Genomic DNA, 24,420 nt, shown 5'->3' with positions numbered 1-24,420 from the left:
TCCAGAGTGGCAGAGACGGGCGCTGCGAGGCATCCAGTGCAGTAACGTGACCGATCCTGGAGAAGCCGGCGGGAGCCCCGGGGAGAGTTCTCTTTTCTTTGTGAAGGGCAGGGCCGCCCTGGAATGGGTTCACCCCGAGAGAGGGGCCGCGCCTTGGAAAGCGTCGCGGTTCCAGCAGCGTCCCGGTGAGCTCTCACTGGCCCTTGAAAATCCGGGGGAGAGGGTGTGAACTCACAAAGTTACAAAGTTTACTTTGTGAAGCTAGCATACTTGTGAACTCCAATGAGTAAAGGTGCAAACACATGCATTGTACTAATTAGTTCTACTTAGTACCTTGTTTCAGGTTCTGCCCAAAACATCTTCTTGTAAGATTAGATCAACTCTAATTAGTTAGCAGTTTGTAAGGATTCCAACAATTTTTCAGTTCACCAATTCTACTTTTGAAATAAATTAATATTTGTTGGCATGAATGAAATAAATAAGTAACAAGGAAAGAAATAACTGAAATGTATACAATGCTTTAAAGTTTACAAAATGCTTTACATACATTATTTCATTTGAGTCTCTTAACAACTGTGAAATAACTACTGTAGCTATTACCCTTCCCATTTTATATAGCAGGGAATTGAGGGTGATTTTATGCCTTTTCTATGATCATTAACTGCTTTGAACCCTTGTCTTCCAGTCTTTAAGTTCAGACAGAATAGTCTTAGCTGATCACGAGAAGGGGCACTTTGCCACACTGTAACTCATAAGTATGAACTGTTTCTATGGTTAATTGGAATGTTTTTCTCTCCAAATATTTTACAATTTCAGACCCCTAGATAAATCAAGGACATTATTCTATGTATGTATTTAACACTACAAACACCTCTTTTGGAAACCTATCCTATCATGACATGGACTCTACAAAGGCTCTACAAATTAATGGATCAAACAAACAGTTATTAATTGTCTACTATGTCCAGGCACACTTCCAAGCATTGATCATACAAAAAGGAAAACAAAACAGTCCCTTTATTTGAGGTGCTTACATTCCAATGGGGTAAATTGCACTCAACTTCTGCTGGCACTGGCAAACTGAGTCTCCAGAGGATTTTGCTTCATACTCTTAGTGTATTATAAAGTAACCTTGCATTCACTGGGTTTCTGGAACTATCATTCATGAGCCCCAGATGGTGACCCCCACATTTATAATTAACCAGAAACTTCAATTACCTTTTATCAAGAGAAATTTACTAAGCAGTTATATCATATATTATAATATATAATTGTTATAATATTTATAGTATAGGTATAATAATTATGATAGTTCAAAATATTTTGCTTAAACTTAAGGGACACACTCACTACTTATTCATAGAGTCTCCATGGAGAGTAAACTAAATTGTATAGCGAAATGTTGGTTAGGGACATATAAAGCAAAGAGGTATCGCACATTTCCTAGGTCCTGAATGTCTTTTTTGCTCATTATAGATTCATCATGAGATTTCCTCTCTTGAAGACTTTGAGAATCAGTGCCTTTGTGGAGTTCATAGTTAGCAATTCTTTCTATCCAGAGGAGTCATAATCCCTAAAGCTGCTGCCATATTTAGGTGTCTATCTTTCTACACTTGTCTTCAAATAGTCATTCTGTTTTCAATCACTACTTCTTCATTAGACTCTGCTACTAACTCTGGTGGGTTTTTCTTAACTTTTAAAATTATTTATTCATTTGCTCATTTATTCATTCATTTCTTTCTTTCTTGTCAAAGGGAAGATTTATTTAGGAGAAGAGTTTGCAGACAAAATAAAAGATAAAAAAGACACTAGGAATGGGAAATATGAAATTGAGTTGGCAGAGTATATAGTTAGCAAGGAAAAAGACAAGTTCCCCAGTTGAACTCACGATTAACAAGGGGAAAAGAAATATTCTTTGGGGTGGAAATAAGCCATTGACTGGCAGGTTAGAATGACCAGAATAAAAAAAACACTATGAGAGAGAAGGCACTATGAGGGGGGAGGAAGAGTAATCTCATCGTAAACTTAATCCTGAAAAGGACTTAGTTTTTTGGATTTTTTTAGCCAATAAAAATGTCATGATCAAAACATTTTATTTCACTCAAATTCATTAAGGACTTGGTTACACTTAATTTATACTTTTAATTGATTGACTCATTTGGAATGTTTGGGTTTTTGTATTACATTAACTAAGAGAGAAGATGGGACCCCTCTTTTATTTGTCTGTATATATGACAGTATTGGTATATTATGAGACATGTCTGAACAATTGAACAATAACAACAATAATTCAGGGATAGATATTCTTTCCTCTAGATCTAGTCTTCTAGTAGTAAAGAGCAGTGCAGTTTCTTTTATGTAGATTTTGGGGAGTATAGAACAAAGAACAGAACAGGGAAGACGATTGGTTATAAAACTGAAGTTTAGGAAACTTTGGAAGTTTGGTAAGGGGGACTATCCACGACCCCTCCCCCATCTCTCCATACTTTCTTCTCTCCTGAGACTAAGAAGTGTTATTTGAGTCCAGATATCAGATAATGGCTCAGACTTTTATAGCAAACCAGACATCCTTGAAGTAAAGCTTGGTGAAATGAAGCTATCAGACCCTCTCTCTTTCTTTTTACTTAGATTCTCCAAGTTTAATTGCATTCCTTGAGCAGGAAAACTGAATTTTTAAACTTGATCCGTTATAGGTCATCAGAATTCTGATGTAAATAGAAGTAATAAGGAAATTATATAGAATCAGTCTTGATTTTCTCACATCCTGGAGCACACATTGAATAATTATTTTTAAAAATGCTTTTGAGATTTCAGAGAGTTAATATCTTTGGAATAATAATTCTTTTCTTAATCTTTGTCACCTAATTATTGTATTAGAAACCAATGATTTATATTTCTCTAGATTTTAGTTTTCTTCATTCTAAGTTAGAAAGATAATACTTATATTTCTCTTAGAGGATTTCAAATTTAAATTATTGAAAACTTTTTAGGAGCGTTCAACAGGAACTGATGTGTTGGCCCAAATGGATTAATAAAGAAATAGTAATAATAATGTGATTTATAGATCCTGGTTCAATGGAAGTCTTCCTCATTTCTTCTAATTGGTGTTTTAGTATTCTGTTTTTATCGTTACCTGCAATGGTTAAAGAATACAGTTCTTACTGTGTTAATTATAGCCAACTAAATCCAGTGAAAGCTATAAACATCCCTTTGGAGACCCAGATCCCAAGAGACTAGCTCCCTGGTGGGAGGAAAACTAAGTTGTGAAATGGATACATTAACTGACTATATTAGAAAACAATATGAAAGTCTAAACAGGCATACTATTTGTATTCCTCTTATCTTTTCCTTCAAATACAGATTAGAGATATCACTGTAAATATAAAACATTTTTATTTAGAAAATAGCTTTAATCCCCTTGGTTAAATCTATAAAGAAAGAACAACTACTTGGAGTTTTACAGCTTGGATTTTTCATTTTAGTTATCATTCTAGCTAAACAGGCACTTTCCACACATTTCTTAACAATGCATTTAATTCTCACTGGAGGAGATGACCTAAGCAAAGAAAAAAATTGTTACTTTACATTGTAAGTCTAAACTCTGCCTCAACTTGGTATCTCTCTCCATTTTCTCTTATTTACCTTCTTTTCCTCAAGCTTTTAAATTTGAGAAAGATTTGCCTTAACCAACTTTGCTTGCCAAAAATCTTTAATAAATTTAAAGTATATTTGTGGTGTCACAGACTGGTATTTGTAGAATCTTACACTGAGAGAGCTCATTCCTATTAGACTGAAATCCTTTCTTAAAAGGACCAGCATTAAAAAACACAATTTGAAACTTAAAATGAAAAATATAATTTTTTTCACTTAGTAGTATTTTATTTTTCCAATTACATATAAAAATAGTTTTCAACATTCATTTTTGAGTTCCATATTCCTCCCCTACCCTGTTCTTTTCCTTTCCCCTCCCCAAGACAGCAAGTAATCTGATATAAGTTATATATGTACAACCATTTCAAACACATTTTTATATTAGTCATGTTGTGAAAGAAAAATCACAACAAAATGGAAAAACTACAAGGAATAAAAAGAAAGAAAGCAAAAACAGTATGTTTTCATCTACATTCAGTCTCCATAGTTCTTTCTCTGGTTGTGGATGGCATTTTTTTCATCCCAAATCTGTTGGAATTTTCTTAGATCACTGTATTGCTGAGAAGAACTAATTATATTATAGTTGATAATCATACAATCTTGTTATTACTATGTACAGTGTTCTTCTGTTTCTGCTTACTTTACTCAGTTCATATAAGTCTTTCCAGGTTTTTCTGAAATCAACCTGCTTATCATTTTTTATAGAATAATAATATTCCATTACACTCATATAGTACAACTTATTCAGCCATTCCCCAATTGATGGATATCCACTGAATTTCTAATTTATAACCACAACCAAAAAAAAGTTGCTATAAACAAAAAAAAATTCATGCTTTTGAAAAATTTTGTTTGGCAACTTAAGGGAACTCTAGTTTGTCCATATCATATTGCAATATAGATATGTTTTTTTATAATTTTTTATTTAGACAAATCAATTTGCTTTTATTCTCAGTGTCTATGTCAATACTTTGTATGTGGTAGATGCTTAATTAATACTTATATTTATTAAATTAAAAGTCATTCAACCAAGACAAAAAAATTGTTTAATACTATTTCTTTAAAGACAAACTTGCCATGGGGTAGCTGAGGAGGTTCCCTTGCATAATATGAAGACCATTTCAATGAAGTTCCTTAGCAATTATGGGTGATAAAATGTTCATTTCTTTATTATGTTGATAATTTGAATAAAACTTCCTAAGCCCAAGGATCAGATATAGAAGAGAGTTAAGGACAAAGTTAGAAGGAGCATGTAAAAAAGTTGTGGTCCACAGTCAGGATTCAGAGATTTTAAACTGATATAAACAATGAGTATGAGTTTGATCCTTTTCTTGATTTGCTTGACTGAATTGTCTCTACTTGTAAATAAATACTTTGGTGCTTTTTTGGGGGGCTTCTGGCTTCCAGCTTTGAAAGAGATGGATAATGCAAACCCCATTTCAGGTTGCTGGATGGAGAAAAAGACTCTAGGAAGAGTTGACATGAGAGAGAACTAGCTGTCTCTATTGTATCTATCCCCAGCTGGCTGTGACTTTAGGAAATAATCCTTGGTAATGAAATCTGGAACCTTTAAACTGAGTTATCTCACTGCTAGTGGAAGAGCTTTATTCTCCTATCTATCTATCTATCTGTCTGTCTGTCTGTCTGTCTGTCTGTCTGTCTATCTATACTTTCTTTGTTCTTAGTTTTACCATTGACTTGGATGAATGGGTTTCTTTGCTTAAAAACTGACTAGCATCTTTTAGGTCTAAATTTGCTACAATTGCCCAACTATGATAATACACACCTATAATCTCTAATGTTGGGGAAGCCAAAGATGGTGTGTCTCTTGACTGTGGAAATTTTGAGCTATAATAAACTAAAACCAATGAGATGTCTCCAGTAAGTCCAGCACCAGTATAATGAGCCCATGGGACTGGGAGGTCATAAATTTGCCTAAGAAAGAGTGAACTGGTGTAATGTTCTCTTCTCTAAAATATACTGTTCTCTGGGAGCAGGTTTCTTGGGGGGCTTCTGGAAGCAGCCTTCCTTTCAGTTCTGAGTAATAATCACCTCAAATTCAGCCAGGAGTTAAAGTCTAGTCCTTTATTGTCTCTTCCGAAATATCCTGGTTAGCTTTCTTAGAGGCCTATCTCTCTTCTTGGTTCCAAGAGCTCTTGCCGCTAGTCCTTTGTCTCTTCTAGCCTCAGCCTCTAGCTCTCTCTCTTTCCCCAGCTGGCATAAAGGTGAAAGTTGGAATATGTCTCCAGCCAGCACAAAGGTGGAAGTTAGAATGAATCTTGACTCCTCCTCTGAAAGTGGGATTCTGGGCTTCTGTCTTTCCCCATTCTGCCTGACTTGTGAATCTCCTCAACTTGTGAATCTCCTGAAGTCTCTAGTGTACTTGTGGGAGCTCCTCCTTATATATCCTCTCTTAAAGGTGTGAATTCTAAAAGTGTGAACTAAGTACATAAGCACTGTCTCTGTTAATTCCAGTGACTTAGCACCTTGTTTCAAGTTCTGGCCCATAACAAACTGGCACATGTCAGAAATGGATCAGTTATAACTCCAATGCTGATCAGATGTAAGGTCAAATCTGTGAATGCCTACTAGTCTAGATGAGAGGGGGAGATATAGTTTTCTTTGTTGTTGTTGAGTCATTCAGGCCTGTCTGACTCTTTGTGATCCCATGGACCATAGCATGCCAGACACCTTCCACTATCTCAAAGTCTATCCAAATTAATGGTCATTGTTTCTGGGACACCATCCACCTCATCCTCATTTGTCCCCCTTTCTTTTTTTCTTTAATATTTCTTTACATCAGGGTCTTTTCCAATGAGTACCATCTTCTCATTATAAGATCAAAAAATTTAAGTTGTTTCAGTATTCTACCTTCCAGAGAATATCCTGAATTAATTTCTTTAAGTGTTGAATGATTTGATCTCTTTGTTGTCCAAGGGACTCTGTTGTTTGCTCATTTTCCCAGCCCATTATTTGGCTTTTAACTCTTTGTTAAAGTAGGGCTCTGTTTTCAGGATGGAAGGCATAATGTCCCAAGTGTCAGAATTTTTGTGCAGCTGTTCTCAAAGATCTTCTAAAGATCTAGATTGTGAGCCAGCATTGCAATTTGGATCTGAATATTGGCAGAATTCTGTCTCACTGCTAGCAAAGAGACCCCTGTAATCTCCTGACAAGCTGCTCTCTTCCCTCTGGACTAAGATCTTTGGAAGCCACTGGTGTTGGTTTAGTGGCTCACCAAGTCTATTCCTGCAGTCTGCTCCAAGATGGTGCTCCAGTACCACCCTGGTGCAATGTATCTTTACTGCTGATCTTCTAAGTTGTCTTCAACTGAAAAATTCTTCCACTCCATCTTTCTGTGGGTTCTAATGCTCTAAAATTTGCTTAGAGCTATTATTTAAAGGCATTGGAAGGGGAGCTTGGGAGAGAGCTGCAGTGAATCTCTGCCTTTATTTTGCCATCTTGGCTTCACCTTCTATTCTGTCCAAGGGACAATCTTCCTCTGCACTACAATTTGAAAGTGTAAATTTTGAGGTGCTTTGCTTTTGTTATAGTCCAACTCTTGCAGCCATACATTGCTCCTGGAAAAACTATAGTTTTGATCTTGTAGACCTTTGTTAGCAGGATGATATCTCTGTTTTTTATATGTTATCCAGATTTGCCATAGTTTTCCTTTCAAAGGGCAAGCATTTTTAATTTCATGGCTGCTGTCACCATCTGCAGTGATCTTTGAGTCCAAGAATATAAAATCTGAGACTGCTTCCATTTATTCTCCTTCTATTGGCCAGGAAATGATAGGATCAGTTGCCAAGATTCTAGTTTTTTTTGATGTTAAGCTTCAAGCCAGCTTTTATACTCCCCTTTTTCACTCTCATTAAGAGTTTTTAATTCCTCTTCACTTTCTGCTGTCAGAACAGTATTGTCTACAAATCTGAGATATTATTTATATTTCGCCTGGCAATCTTACTTCTAGAATTTTGCATGACATACTCTGAATATAAGTTAAATAAAGTGGTAATACACAGCATTGTTGTACTTCTTTCACAATTTTACATCAAGCTGTTGTTCTATGTTTGGTTCTAACTTTTGCTTCCTGGCCTGTTTACAGGTTCCTCATGATACAAATAAGATGATTTGATACTCCTATTTTTTTTTGCCACATTGTGTTGTGATCCATACAGCCAAGGCTTTAGAGTAGTCAACGAAGTAGAAGTAGATCTTTTCTGGAACAGTCTTGCTTTCTTCATAATTCAATGAATGTTGACAATTTGGCCTCTAGTTCCTCTGTCTCTTCAAAAACCAAACTGCTTTTCTTGTAATTCTCAGTTCTCATGTAGCTGAAGCCTAGATCGCAAAATTCTAAGCATAATCTTGCTGATGTCTGAAATGAGCACAGTTGTTCAGTAATTTGAACATTCTTTGTCATTGCCCTTCCTTAGAATTGAGATATAAACTAATCTTTTGCAATGTAGAAGCTGTGTTGTGTTTTCCAAATTTGCCAGCATATTTAGTGTAGTATTTCAACAGCATCATCTTTTAGGATTTCAAATAGCTCAACTGAAATTCTGTCAATTTCACTAGTCTTATTATTAGCATTGCTTCTAAAGCCTACTTGACTTTATTTTTCAGTATGTCTGACTTTAGATCAGTAACCATACCATCACTACTATCAGTGATGCTAAGATCTTTCTAGTATAGTTATTTTACATATTTTTGTCACCTATTCTTAATCTCTTCTGCCTATATCAAGTCCCTACCATTTTTTTCCTTTCCTGCCCCCACCAAAAGTTTCCCTTGTTGGATCACCTTTACTATCACTTCCTGTATATCTTTGTGTTTTTACTTTGCCCTCAAGATTCTGGTTGGTTGCATTTCATCAACCACTTCCTCCTTTTTGATTAGAATTAGGTCCAGAATAGCAATTACTCATAATTTTCTCTATATTTGACTATTTGGTTAAATAGGCAAAAAAGAAGTTTTATCAAGCTCTTTTTATGGCTCAGATATTGTGCTGTTACATAAACTAGGAAGAGCCAACACAGAGAAAGAAAATTACAATTCAGTTTCCCTAATGAATATTGATGCAAAGATTTTGAACAAAATGCTAGCAAGATGATTATAGCTATATATCACAAGGTAATATTATATCTATGACCAGGTGGAATTTATATTAGGAATGCAAGGTTGTTCAGTATTAGAAAATTATAAATATAATTGACTACATCAATAACAAAACCAGCAGAAATCATATGATTTTCTCAATAGATGCTGAAAAAGTCTTTGACAAAATATAGTGTTCATTCCTATTAAAAACACTAGAGAGAATAGGAATAAAAAGAGCATTAATTAAAATAATAAGCAGCATCTACCCCCAAACCATTAGCAAACATTATCTGTAATGGATATAAGAATAAAATCAAGAATCAAACAAGGTTGCCCATTATCACCACTATTATTTAATATAGTACTAGAAATGTTAGCTTTAGTTATTAGAGAAAAAAATAAATCAAAGAATTTAGAAAATAGCCAATGAGGAAACAAAATTACCACCTTTTGTATATGATATACATGATGCTATATCTAGAGAATCAACTAAAAAACTTCTTGAAATAATTAACTTTAGCAAATTTGCAGGATATAAGATAAACCCACATAAATCACCATTTCTGTATATGACCAACTATGCCCAGCATGAAAAGATAGAAGTTCCATATAAAGTAATTGTAGACAATATAAAATGCTTGGGAGTCTACTTGCCAAGACAAACCTGGGAACTATGTAAACACAATTATGAAACACTTTTCACATAAATATAATCAGATCTAAAAAACTGAAAAAATATTAATTGATCATGGGTAAGCTGAGCCAGTATAATAAAAATGATAATTCTACTTAAATTAATAACTTATGCAGTGCCATATCAATCAAAATACAAAAAAAAAAATTTGGAGCTAGAAAAAAATAGCAACAAAATTTATCTGGAAGAACAAAATGTAAAAAATAGCAAGGGAGTTAATGAAAAAAAATTACAAAGAAATGTGGCCTAGTGAATCTCCAGCTATATTGTAAATCGGTAATCATCAAAACTATCTGGTACTAATTAAGAAACAGAGTGGTAGATCAGTGGAATAGAATAGGTACTCAAGACACAAGACTCATAGTTTCTAATCATGACAACTAATGTTTGATAAACCAAAGAACACAGCTTTTGGGATAAAAATTAAATATCTGACAAAAACTTCTGGGAAAATTGAAAAAACAATAGGATATAAACTAGGTATAGACCAACATTTCACACTATAATAAGGTCAAAATAAGTGCATAAATTAGATGTAAAGAGTGACACCATAAGCAAATTAAAAGAGCAAGAAATAGTTTACCTTTATGATCTTTGGGGAGAGATATACTTCATCACCTAATAAACGGTAGAGAGTAATACAAAATGTAAAATAGATAATTATTAAATCAAAAAGCTTCTTACCGAACAATAATGTTCCACAATATTCATATACCATAATTTATTCAGCCATTCTCCAATTGATGGGCATCTACTCAGTTTCCAGGACATGTTTTATTTTAAACCCTCTAGACCAATCATGTCAAACTCAAACAGAATAAGATCCCTTCAGGTCAAATTCTGACAGCAACAAAATCAACCTTATCTATCTTGTATTACATTTTTATTTATTTTGTTTAACATTTTCCAGGTACATTTTAATCTGGTTCACTCACTCAGGAATCTTGTCTGATCTGCAGGCCTTGAATTTGGCACCCCTACTCTGGTTTCCTGGTTTATCATTGTGTTGTAAGACTGTTAAAGTTGTATTTCTCTGTAATGATATTGTAATTTCTGCTTACTTCCTTCAGTATCATTTCACAGAATTCTTTGCAATTTTCTCTTAAACTAAGCATTTTTTAATGTCTATGGCACTGTAATATTCTTTTATATTCACAAATGTAATGGTTTAGTCATTCCTCAAGAAGAGGATATCTTTTTAGTTTCCAATTTGTGGCTATTATGAAAAGAGTTGCTATACATAATTTTGGTAAATATGGGTTATTTTCCTCTTTAATTTCTTTGGGGATTATATAAACCTTATTTCCATAGGAAAATAGATTGACCACAGGAAAGGAAATGCAATGAGATCTGCAAAGGAACTGGAAAGAGAATTTGCAAATCTATTATATGTCTATGATAATAGTATCCTTGCCAAATCCAATGATCTTTTCCCCAGTAGTGTTTATCCTCTTTGATCTCTTCACATCATTCAACACTGTTAACCACTTACTTCCTTCTTCTGTATATTCCACTTTCTGTTGACTTATGAGATATCACACACTCAACTCTCTTCCCCTTCACTCCAATTTATACTCTTCTGTTTCCTAGCTCATTATTTTCTTTCCAATCCCTTAAGGTGAGCATTCCCTAATGTCTTATTCATCCTCCTCTTTTATTCTCTCTAAATATTCTCTTCCTTTGTAATCTCACACCCGCAATTTTAGCTATTGTCACACTATATGAGTCTTTAGACTTTATCTCTCTTCCAAGTTCCAGACCAATATCTCTAATTCCCACAGAACATTTTCATCTAGTTGTCACACCAGCATTTCAAATTCAACATTCCTTGAACCAGTCTTATTGTCTTTTATCTAAAACTGGATCTTCTTTCTAACTTCACTGTTTTTGATTATAGTATCATCACTCAGTTTCCCATAACTAAAACTTTGGACTCATCTTTGATCCTTTGGTTCTTCTCAATATCATGTGCAATTGCCATATTTTGTTCATAGAATAAGATAATCTTAATGTTACAAGGGACTTCAGAGACCTTCTATGTCAGCTGATGGAAATAATCATTGAAAGGGCTAATTATAAAATCTAAAATAGAATGGGAGAGAGATGACTCAAATGACTATATAAATAAAATATATACTGAATAATTTGAGATAATTTCAGGAGCAAAGGGTCAGCATTAAGGAGGGATTAAGGAAAGGCTTTTTGTAGAAGATGGGATTTTAGCTCACATTTAAAGGAAGTCAGGGAAGTCAGAAGGTAGAGATGAGAAGGAATGACATTTCAGACATGGGAGGGAATCAGTGAAACTGTACATAGTAAAGAATTAGAGCATTATATATCTTCTCTCACCCAAGTTAATAATCATCTTTTAGATACAAATAAAATGTTAATGCAAATGATATTTTATTTTTGTCTACAAATGATGAGCTGTCTATGTATTGCACTGACATATGCAAAATAGCAAAAGATCCAAACATATGTCACTAGCACATTGGACAGCTCTTTTACCAAGATTTGGGAAAAAACTAGGTTAAGAATCACAGAAAATAAGGGATGGTTGGGTTGCTAATGTGGAGGGTGAGGAAGGGGATTTTGTTGACAAGAACACAGATCTTTTAAAATACTAAAGCATTTTCTTTCAGAAGAACAGTTACTAAATATGATTTTAAGAAGCTTAGCAAATTATCACAAAGTGATGTTTTCCCGATGGCTGTAAAAGATAAGTGCTTTCTTTTTAGAATTCTATGTACTTTAAAAGTTAAGTAAATGTCCTTTTTTCCTGAGGGATTTTTATCTCCCATTAATGTTCTCAGTCTATGTGAGTTAGTCTATATTCTTTAGGGAAAATTAGCAAATACTTTGTAATTGTTATAGTCTGATATCACCTCCATCACATGAATATGTTGACATTGTTACATGGAATACAAAATCATCACTGAGTGGTCACTATCCTAAAGTAGCTCACAATCTATTATGGAGAGATAACACACATATGAAGAACAGCACCAGAAAACTTAAAGAGGGAGTGAACTGTTGAAGGGATGCTGGTGATGGTCAGAAAAGGCTTTGTGTTGGAGATGTATTGGAACTGAGCTTTGAAGGAAAATAGGTATTGTAAGAGGTGGAAGTGAGAAGAAAGTGCATTCCAACCACACAGGATGGTCTGTGGAAAGGCAAAGAGACAGGAGATATGTGAGGACAAATTTGGTTGGACCAGAGAGTGGGTGAACAAAAGTAATTGTCTGATAATGAAGCCAGATTTTGAAGGACTTTAAATGCCAAGTAGAGAATCCGATTCTTGAAGTAATTGGAAGGTAATAGAATTTATTTAGTAGAGGAGTCACCTGACTAGACCTGCACTTTGGGAAAATCATTTTGACATCTGTATATAGGACAAATTGGAAAGGATAAATAGACACTCCCCCCCCCAGTTGAATGATTCTCTCCTTCCTCTACTCCAACTCTTTCCAATTGTTGAATATTTTACACATGTTTTAAAGCTTACAAACCTCCCTTCATGCCTTCCTATAGTAATAACTATTCTTCCTCTTGCCTTATACAGCATTTTGCACCTCTTTTATACCTTTAGCCAATGCTATCTGAATGTAACACAGAGCTTTTCTATTAGCGTGTGTCTATTGGTGGAGAATGATTACTTGATGCTCTCTGCCTGTGTGAATGGCAGAGTTAGTGAGAGTTTGGGAGAGAAGAGAATCTATTTCTTACTTAAGACTTTCAGCTTCAAGAAAGGAGATGCTCAGTTCCAGATTTTTTTTTTCAGGGAAAGGTCCTCAAAGGGAGGAAAAAAACTCCAGGAAGAAGCCAATATGTAAAGAAACTAGTGCACAGATCATATCCCTATCCCCAGGTTACCATGGTAGAGATTTCATGTAATTTTCTCTTGGATAAGATCTGGGACTTTCTTATGGTTGAAGTGAGATATCTCACTGGGCGGGGATAATTTAATCTACTTTGTATATTGTCTAGCATATTATAATTTATAAACTTCTCTGATTTCTGTTTGCTCTAGCTTTGGACAAATGGACTTGCTAATTGCTTTGCGTTTTACTTATTTATTTATTGGAACTGACATTTGGTAGGAAGATAGTCAAATCTATGGATATAGAACTTAGAGTTATCTGCTGCATCTCTAGACTAACAATATTTGGGCAGGAGACAAATAGATATAATTGTACATATAATACACCATTTTTGAAGAGAGCAGAAGAGCCAGCCTTCTGGCCCTAACTTTTTTTTTTTTTTTTTTGGCCCTAACTTTCTACTCCCTTTCTGGTAGGAATCCCTTGGAGAGGGGTAGGTGGAAGCGACTCTAGTGACATCCATTAATACTTTTCTTCACAGAAGAGTCTGGACATATACATGTGGTCACATATAACCTACAAAGGGCCACACACAAGCAAACCTGATATTCAAAACATGCATCATGTCCAGTTAGTAAATTCTAAATTCCATGAGGGGAAGGACTTTGATACAGAGTCAAACCTTGTATTTTCCTCAACATATAGCATAATGTTTTGCCCATGGTAGGTGATTAATAAATATATCTTGATTCACATTGAGTCTATGAACATGAACCTATGTACAACAGAATCACAAACAAATTTTTCTTGAAATTCATCAACACATGGGCATTTACCTTCATTAAAACATTTCTTTCACATCGGTATGTTTTGCAAAATTTTTGTACATTAGCTATCATTTGATTTACTTAATTATTTTCCATGATTCCTAGATCTTTAAAGGAGAAAAAAAACACTGAAAGAGGAAAAACAAAACTTTTCTAACCAGTCTGTTATGACTGAGAAACAAGTTTTTTAGAACTGGCTGAAAACTGGGAAGAAAGAGTAAAAAAACTTAAATAAAACTGATTTTTATTTTCTTAATTTATTTGAAATATATAACACAAAAAAGTTTAAATAAATAAAATCATTATTCCACTAATTTTCATCTTTCTCTTCTTGGGAAACTTTGATTCAAATTCAGTGAATTAAACAATTTCCTAGAATAATGAATTCAAATTCCAATTTATTAAAAGAGACCCTCTCTAGAGAGATCCCTGGTTACATGATCAATTTTTATTGAAGTACAATGATTGGTTGCAGGTTTGTTGGATAGCCATAATGACAGCTCTGTTGACCAAAATTAGCTCACATATTGCTACTCACTGCTTGTTGTGCTTTGGGAATTGTGGTTGCAGTATGCCTCCTGACTCCTCTGTGAGTAATCTTGAAAAGTTGAAAAAAGCTAGTGTTGAAAGCTATAATAAATTGAAGCTTCAATATAATTATAATTTCATATGTCCTAAAATAGCATAAATTCTAACCATGTTAGTAGAATTGCAATAAAAATGATAACAGATAAAAACGATGCTCAAAGAAGTATTGATTGAAGGATTTTAAAGAGAGAAGGGTAGGAGAGGAAAACTGGATTGGAGGGAAAGGAAATGATAATTGTGGTATGTTAGTGGGATTAGGAGAAAGACAATTTACAATGTAGTATCCATAGTAGTTTCCAAAGAGTAGGTTGGAAGAGACAATATATAATGGAAATAAACTTGGATCCAGAATCAGAGAACCTGGATTCTTTCTCACCTGAGGTGTTTCTACTTGTGTAATCTTGGATGAATCATTTATCCTCAATCATTCTCAGTTTCCTCATCTGTAAAATAAGAGGTTGCACTAGATGATCTTTAAGATTGATTGGTTACAGTGTTAAATTTGTGATTCTTTTAGCTATCTGTGGGATGATCCTGTGATAGCATATTAAACTTGATCTGATTAAAACTCTTTAAAGTATTTATTAAAGTATATTATTATTTGGCTATATTTTAGGATATGATACTTTAGTTGTAATTATTTATTATTTTTAAAGTACCTTGTTTAAAGTAGTTCCTCAAAATAAAATTAGCCTCAAAATTTTGTACTCCTATCAGTTCCTGATCTTTCAGATAGCTCAGCTAAGTGCCAGAAGTTAAAAGAAGAATGCAGAGATCAAATTCACTCAGTATTCACAGACTGTTATTCCCTATTCAAAATTCATGACACACATTGTGCCAAGAGCCAGACCATCAGGGTGGGTCTTTACTTTCATGTAAATAGGTAGTATACTTTAAAATGGCCTCCATTCTCCTTCTTGTCTTTAAAAGGAAAATTGTCGCTTAGTAACCAGTCATTTTCTGCCTGACTGATATATAAAATGAAAAACTAGGCAAATCAGAAGCAAATAATTTGGTCCATTAGGAGTACAGGATTATTCCTCAAAATAAGTAAGATGACTCCCATTGAGTTGGAGTATTCCTTATCATAATGTCAATATATCTATGTAATAAAGTTATCAGGCCACAGCAATTACATGTTATTTACCAATGTTCCCTAAAGAACCCTTACTAACTCTGGGGAAAATGTAAGCTGTTACGGAAAAAAAATCTCTTAGGAATAAAAAGACATTTTACTTAAGTAAGTGGTTAGTGTCTTGACTAGAAAACAGTTCCTTTTAATGACTTAAGAGGAAAAAACTTGAAACATTCTAGAATTAAATTTCTGCTAGTTTTTCATTGTAATGGATTAAATCTCTTAAAACACCTTTCAAGAGGCATTTTCCTAAAGAGAATATCTGAATAGTTAAATTCTGTGATCTTAATATGGCTGTTCTCTCCATTTTGGCAATCCAAGAATTAGTCCTCTCATCCGTGTGATTCTCATTCATGTTTATGAATGGGTGCTTCATAGAACTATGCAATATATGACCTTTATCTGGTAATTTTGTTATGTCATGGCTGAAAAATGAGTGCAGTATATGGATCTGCCCATCTTTTATGGATTCAGAAATATATCATATGTATTATTATTTGCTTACATTTAAATAAAGATTATTAACTTGGATTAGGAAAAAAAAAACCTTACAGTGGAGAAGAGTAGAATTTGGAGTGAAGGATATATATTTAATGCTGATTCTACAAATTAGCACCTACATGACCTTGGTCGAGTCACTTTACTTGTGCTGGCTTCAGTTTCCATAAAATGAGAAAATTGGATTAGATTATCTTTAAGGTTCTTTCCAACTTTTAAATTTATGATCCTGTGCTCCTTTGATTAGGATATAAAATGCCACTATTAGACAAAGAAGTTCAGGAATTCTGTTCATGGAGTTGTGGCACAAGGATTCAAAAGAAAGCACAAGATAATTGAATCTAGCTTCCACCAGAATTTAGAAACAATTAAAATGAGCTCAACCAGTTCCTTTGATTGATGCTTAAAAAAAAAAAAGGTAGGAAGATTCTGGGAAGATGGCAGGGTAGGTTGGTAAATTTCAAGCTCTTCCAATTTCCCCCACAAATAGAACAAATTTGTGCCTTAGGGTGAACATAGACTGGCAAAAAATCAAGTTGACTTGCGGTAGGAGTACTCCAGAAGTAACTGGAGAAGTTAAGAAGAAAGACCTAAGGCAGGAATTAACCCATGTTAAGAGCAAACATCCCCTGGACTATCTCCGAAGAAACACCAAATGGGGATCCGTCAGGCTGAGTATAGCTGAAGGTTTAGCAGGAACCATAGAAACTTTCACTTGGACAATGTGTGGAGTCAGAATCTGAGTGTAGGAAGACTGAGGAAACCTTTGCTGATCAGGATCCCTCTGCCCAGCGGTGCTGCTGAGACACAATCCTGGCAGAGAAGGAGCCAGGACTTGGTGAAAGCAGAGGCAGCAGGGAAGGAATGCTGCCCAAAAGCAGGAAGGGGGAGTTCTGGGTTTGGGGTTCCTGGTCTGAAGTGGAGAGGAGAGATCTGAAGTGAAGACAAAGGCACCATCCACCCCACTCCAGGATTAGAGATGTTTACACTAATATCTCTTATTTAAAAAAAATGAACTGGTAAAGAAGAAAGAACTCACCATAGAAACCTTACATAGAAACACACAGTGAAAACTGGGGTTCATCTTCAGACGACATTAAAATAAAAAAAGATTCTACTCCAAAGAGTAATGTGAAATGGCTCCCTACCCAGAGGGAATTTATAGAAATCAAAAAAGAATTTAAAAATTAAATGAGAGATACTGAGGGAAAAAAATAAAAAAAAATTCCAAATAACATTTCCCTTGGAAATTATATTTTAAAAAAGTTAACTAACTAGAAAAGGAGATAAAGAGTCTCGAAGATGAAAATAACTTTGAAAATTAGGATTGGGCAAGGGGAAGCCAGTGAAGCTATGAGAAATCAAGAAATAACAAAACAAATTATAAAGAACGAAAAAAATAGAACAGAATGTGAAACATCTCATAAGAAAAATAACAGCTCTGGAGAACAGATCAAGAAGAAAAAATATAAGAATAATTGGACTGGCTGAAAGTTGTGATCAAAAAAAGGACCTTGACACAATAATGCAAGAAATAATCCAAGAAAATTGTCCTGGGTAGAACATGAGGGGAAAGTAAAATTAGAAAAAAAAAATCCATCACCACCTCAATGAGATTCTTTGTGGAAAACACTCAGGAACGATGTCAAATTTTGAAACCTTTAGATCAAAGAGAAAATTTTGCAATAAATAAGAAAAAAAATCAAATACACTGGAGCTATAATTAGAATTGTACGGTAGCCACAACAAAAGTCTATAGGTCCTGGAATCATATCTACTGACAATCAAAAAAACTAGGCCTGGGGCCAGAAATATCATATTCAGCAAAATTATCTATAATATTGATTGAAAAAAATGGCCATCCAATGAACTTGCAGATTTTCAGGACTTTCTATCAACCAAACCCAAACAATAGAAAATTTTACATATAAGAGCCAATATCAAAGATCAATTTCAAAGAACTCAATATAGACAAATTATTTATGTTTTTTAAAATGGGAAATGAATACTATGTGTATATCATATGTTTAAGGTTGACATCAACAATAGGGCAACTCGAAAGGTTGGGGCAGAGTTAAGGTAAAAATAGTAATTATGTTATACAAATGAGGCACAGAGGAAGAATAGACACAAAGGCATTGTGGAAGGAGGAAAGCTAGTAGTCCTGAAAACCTAGTTACATCAGGAATGGGTTAAATAGGCAACACTACATAAATACCATGGAAGTTATAACATCCTCTGAATCTATAAAGAAATAAGGGAGGAGGGATGGATGGACTAGGAAGCAAAGAGTGTGGAAAGAAGATAAGGGAAGGATTCATAGATGGGGGGAGTTTAAGTAATACTTATATAAACTGATAGAGTTAAATAGACAGAGCCAGGATAATAATGAAGACAATAGCCAAAATAATAGAGAAAGATAGTTTTGAAAGACTTTAAAATTCCCATCAGCTCATGATCAATCATGACCTCAAAGGATTAAAAGTGAAACATGCCCCCTACCTCTGTGAAGAGATGGTACTCTGCAGGAAAGGGATGACACATACATTGTTTTTATTTGTTTTGCTAAAGTACCCAACGGTAAGACCTATGAGGTAGAGGATAATTGGAAGTGATAGAATTAAAATAAGGGAAGGGGGTGGGGCAAACTATCAATAAAACTTTAATTAAAAAAGACAAGAAGCCCAATGACCAGAATAAACATGGAACAGAGCAAGGGAAGTGTCAAGCAAGAGGGGAGATGGCTCTTGGATAGAATTCCTTTTCAGTTACAGAAGTAGAAATGAGGAATATTATGATCATCACATAGTTCGCATTGATTATAAGCTAAGGTCTTAGCAAGTCAACAAAAAGAAAGGAGAAAAGGAAATTGTGGAAATAGGAGATAGGAGAAATTTTGCTTATGTTAATTTTTTGCTTAAGGGTAAATCTAGTGCTAGGATTATTCGATAAATTATCTATTGACTTGATTTTTGGGTTGATACTGTTTTCTCAATTAAAATATGTTTTTATTCAGTGTAGGAGATAATTAATCAAGCAGTAAAATATTAAATACCTGCTATGTTCCAAGCATTGTAATAAGTTTTGGGGACACAAAAAAGAGTCAAAAGATAATTTTTTTGCTCAAGGAGTTTACAGTCTAATCATAGTCATATCAATGAACTATATAATAGAAGAGGCAGCATGGTAGGAGCACCAGATGTAAAGTCAGAACAACTTGTGTTCCATCAGTCACTAACTAACTAACTTTCAATCAATATAAACCTTTCTAACCTTAATTTTCCTTAGGTATAAAATCTGGGGTTTCCATTAGCTAGTTTTTTCAAAATGATTCAATGAATCCAAGAAAGGAAGAGCTCTACAGAAATCCAAAAGAAAAACTCTACTAGGAGGTAGCTGAGAGTAAAGGGAAATATGATTCTCAATTCTTCAAGTTGAAAAATGCATTTGAATCATTACTCACCAGTCATATAAATTCCACAACTGACTCAGGATAGAGAGCTATCATTTTCTATTAATACTGGATTTATGTCTAAGACCCAGTGTTCATATCCTAGCTCTACTGCCTACTGCCTCTGAGTAAGTTACTTAATCTTTAAAATCCCTTCCAGTTCTAAATTTACAATCCTATAATCTTAATACCCGTTTAACCAATAAGTCTCTCCAGGCTTCAATTTTCTCCTCCAGAAATAACATTTCCCTTGGGCTATTTCCCTTACTTGAGTTACTTATTCAAAGATTAGCTATTAATTTGGATTCTAGATTAATCCAATAGGTCTTCACTCTAAATACTATAGTAAACCCCACTGTTGTACTTTTCATTAATTATCGGTCAGTAGATACAATGACCGGTTAGAAAAGGCATTTACTAAGATAGATGGCATAGGAAAAACAACTAACTACTACAGAACAGCCTCCATGGGAAGAGTGAGAATAAATTTAGAGTTAAAATGGTCATGAAACATACCTGTAGTGTTGGAGTCCAGCTCCAGTGAATACCAAGAGTGTGAATGAATATCCAGGGCCAGGTGGAAGATATGCTTTGCAATCTCCATTTATTAATCTGAGCGCTAGGGTTTGTAGTCTCTTTAAACTAGTGTTACATTAACAGCGGCTATCTCCAAGTGATGCTACATACTTTCCAGGTTAATGCATGTATTATATTTTGACATTTTGATTCACCTTAACTAGCAAGAACAAAATATCTATCATAACCGGTTTGTCGATAACAGAAATTATCAATAGCAAGATATTTGTCAAAACAGGGTGGTATATAATATAGTTGTGCTGCCTTGTTCCTGTCACATATATTCTCCATCAAGATTATTCTAAATTTATCCCACCTATGTCTTTCAAAAATTGTTAAAGGAGATGGTGAGCCAATACTTGAATGACTTGCCCTAATAGAGAGCAGGTCTCAAATAATACCTGGACTGGACTTTTGCTGATCATGGACCTATTCAATACTGGCCTTCTACACTATAGTAAACACATAGGCAATTCACAGCTCTGGAACTACTAGGTCTAAAAGCTCTTAATTTCCTCCTGAAGTTCTCTTCTTGATTGCAAGGGCTTCTTCTTCTTGTAGCTATTTCCTCTTTCAATTAACTATTTATCTTTATCTTTGTCTGAAATTTGAGTCTCTGAGGCTGCTTGCTGAATGCAGTAACTTCTCCTGGTCAAGGAATTCTACTTCAAAACAACATGACGATGGAAGTGGGTCTGATGAAGTGAGGAAAAGCCACTCTTTTCTCATAAAAGTAATTCCCTATTAGAGGTTGAGTTGCTTCAGTTTCCTTGGGATCTCAGGGAACAGCCTTCATTTCAATTCAGAGTAATCACCACAAGTACAACCAGGTGTTAAAGTCCACATCCTTTATTATCTCCTTGCTTGATGCTGGGCAGCTTTCCTGAGAGCCTTTCAGTCTGTCCTTGGTCTTAGTGGGGGAAATGCAGGAGTTCAGGCCAGCCACCAGGAAGATCGAAGATCGAATTGAATTTCTCTCCTTGGAAAGGGACCTGTATGTGCAAGAATGTTTGTGGCAGGTCTCTTTGTAGTGGCCAGAAACTGGAAACTGAGTGGATGCCCATCAGTTGGAGAATGGCTGAATAAATTGTGGTATATGAATATTATGGAATATTATTGTTCTGTAAGAAATAACCAGCGGGATGATTTCAGAAAAGTCTGGAGAGACTTACATGAACTGATACTGAGTGAAATGAGCAGGACCAGGAGATCATCATATACTTCAACAACAATACTATATGATGATCAATTCTGATGGACCTGGCCCTCTTCAACAATGAGATGATCCAAATCAGTTCCAATAGAGCAATAATGAATTGAACCAGCTACGCCCATTGAAAATATTCGGGGAGATGACTATGAACCACTACATAGAATTCCCAATCCCTCTATTTTTGTCCGCCTGCATTTTTGATTTCCTTCACAGGCTGATTGTGCACTATTTTAAAGTCTGATTCTTTTTGTACAGCAAAATAACTATGGACATGTATACACACACACACACACACACACATATAGTATTTAACTTATATTTTAACATATTTAACATGTATTGATCAACCTCCCATCTAGGAGAAGGGGTAGGGGGAAAGAAGGGAAAAGTTGGAACAAAAGATTTTGCAATTGTCAATGCTGAAAAATTACTCATGCTGTAATCTTGTAAATAAAAAGCTATAAAAAAATAAAAATAATAAAAAGAATTTCTCCCCTTGGTTCTGAGAGTTTAAGCTCCTGCCTCAGGCCTTTGTCTTCTCTGCCTCTGCCTCTAGATCTCTCCTGTAGCTCTCAATCCCTGTTTATATGCCCCACATTGAGTATACACCAATCATTATATCACTAGGAAATCATTATTTGTTGTAGGACTAAATTAATGCTAAACTAGATTTGACCATTGTCTCCTCAATTCCACTTAATACTTTGTTTCAAGTTCTGGTCCATAACAATTTTCTACCATCCTCAGGGGTGTCCTTCATAAAGTTTTCCCCACTCTGGTTACCTTGCTTGGAATCCTCACCAGGATTTACTCATTTAAAGGCCTACAAAGTCACATTCAATTTTTTGTGTCCAATTTTTTCTTGTCTAATGAGGTTATTGTATTTAATTTATCAGAGAAACAGGTTCATGATTTATAAAGGGATCACTAAGTATGATCACAGTTTTATCATCACTTTAACTCCTTAAAATCTAATTATCTCTGACTAAAACCTGTGATCATATCAATTGAGTTCATTGACTACATCAAACTGAGGAAAAAGGAATGGGGAAATAACATCCTTTTTCCCTTACTTGTAAAATGAAGAGCTTGGACTAGATGATCTGCAAAGTCCCTTATATGTCTAAATATAATATATGAGTTTATGTACTAAAACTACTGATGTGGCCTGACTTTTAGGAGATTTTGTTGGAAGAGACCATAGTTTATGTGGTCTGAGAATTTCATGGACAACACCAGCACTGCCAGGAAAATTCTACATTGATCTATGTTCATCATGCGTGTCCTTAGTGAACCAGTACCTCTGGGATCAGACCCAATTCAATTCAATAATTATATATTAAATGCCTTTGATATGCAAGACACTGTTTTAAACCCTAAGAACTGAAAGATTAATGAAAAGCTCTTTTAAGAAGGCTCATATTGTATTGGAGCAAAGGAAAGTGTTCAACAACTGCTTTAGGAAAATATGAAAGTATTTGCCTGAATATCAGGGTAAAGTTTTATAGAGGAGATGGCCACTGAACTGAGCTTTGGAGCTTTGGAGAAAGGGAAGAATTCTCACCAGCAGAGACCAGGATTAAGGTTTAGCTAAGGGGGATTGCCTGAGTGAGTATGAACAAAGAGAGATGAAATGCTGAGTTCAGAGGATATTAATAGCCATGTTATGACTGGGATGTTAAGAGAATGAAGGAGAAAAAGGAAAATAATTGTAGAAAGAGAGGTTAGAATTAGACTGTATAGACCTCTAAATATCAGGCAAAAACTTTATATTTTCTTCTTGGAGAAAAAAAAAACAAATCATCAAAGGGTTTTGAGTAGTGAAAATAACAAGGTCAAATCTCTGTCTTTGGAAGATTATTTTGGAAAATGTATGGAATACATGCTGGAGAGGAAAAACACCAGATGATGAAACACTAGTTCAGAAGTTAATATTAGTTTAAATGAGAACAATAAAGACTTGAACTAGGGATATTAGGGTAAGTAGAGAGAAGAAAGCAATACCAAAGATTTGGCAAGATTGAGTAGATATGGGTAATGGGGGAAAGGGAAGAATAAAGGATGACTTCAAGATTTTGGTTCTGGATGGCTGAAATAATGGTACCATCAAAAGAAATAGAGAAATTGGGGAAAAATGGGTTAGGGAATAAGCTGATAAATTCTATTTTTGAAATATTGAGATTGGGGTACTTATGAGATAGCTAGGTTGATATGTTGAGAAGGCATTTGGAAGAGTGGGACTGAAATTAAGGACATATAGATTTGAAATCCATGTTTCTAAAGTCGAACTCATGTGAATGTATGAGAAAGCAAAGGAGAGTGTCAAAGAAGAAAAAAGGGGGAAAAGGCATGGAAGTTGGGAAAGAAATTCAAAAGGGAAGGAAAGAAATCCAAAAGGGAGATTGAGGAGTATCCAGAGAATTAGGAGAAATAAGAGAAAAGAATGTCATAAAAGCCCAGGTAAGAGGATATAATAATAATGGTTAATATTAATCTAGCATTTTAAGATTTACAAAGTACTTTACAAATATGATTTATTTTATTCTCACAACAATCCTGGGAAGTAGATGCTATCATTATATTAGGAGGAAGGGTTTTCTGGGCATCAAAACAAAATAGTGATTGTGAAAGGTTAGTTGACTGGCAGTGAGTCAGGCATCCATCATTATGCTCTTTTGATCATGTAAGCAGTTTGAGAGAAATATTTCCCTAAAAGAGGAAATCAGAGTGACAAGTTAGAGAATTATGCCCCAAGAGGAGAGTGAGTCTCAGGATAGCCTTGCTTACAAAAAATTTGGGATGATAAGGTGATTAGCATTTCCACTTACCAACCCAACACAGTATTGAAATGATAATAATATAGAAT

The sequence above is a fragment of the Antechinus flavipes genome, chromosome 4 (assembly GCF_016432865.1).
Source record: "Antechinus flavipes isolate AdamAnt ecotype Samford, QLD, Australia chromosome 4, AdamAnt_v2, whole genome shotgun sequence".
NCBI classification, from domain to species: domain Eukaryota; kingdom Metazoa; phylum Chordata; class Mammalia; order Dasyuromorphia; family Dasyuridae; genus Antechinus; species Antechinus flavipes.
The sequence above is the reverse complement of the archived record's forward strand: the minus strand, read 5'-3'. Positions refer to the sequence as shown.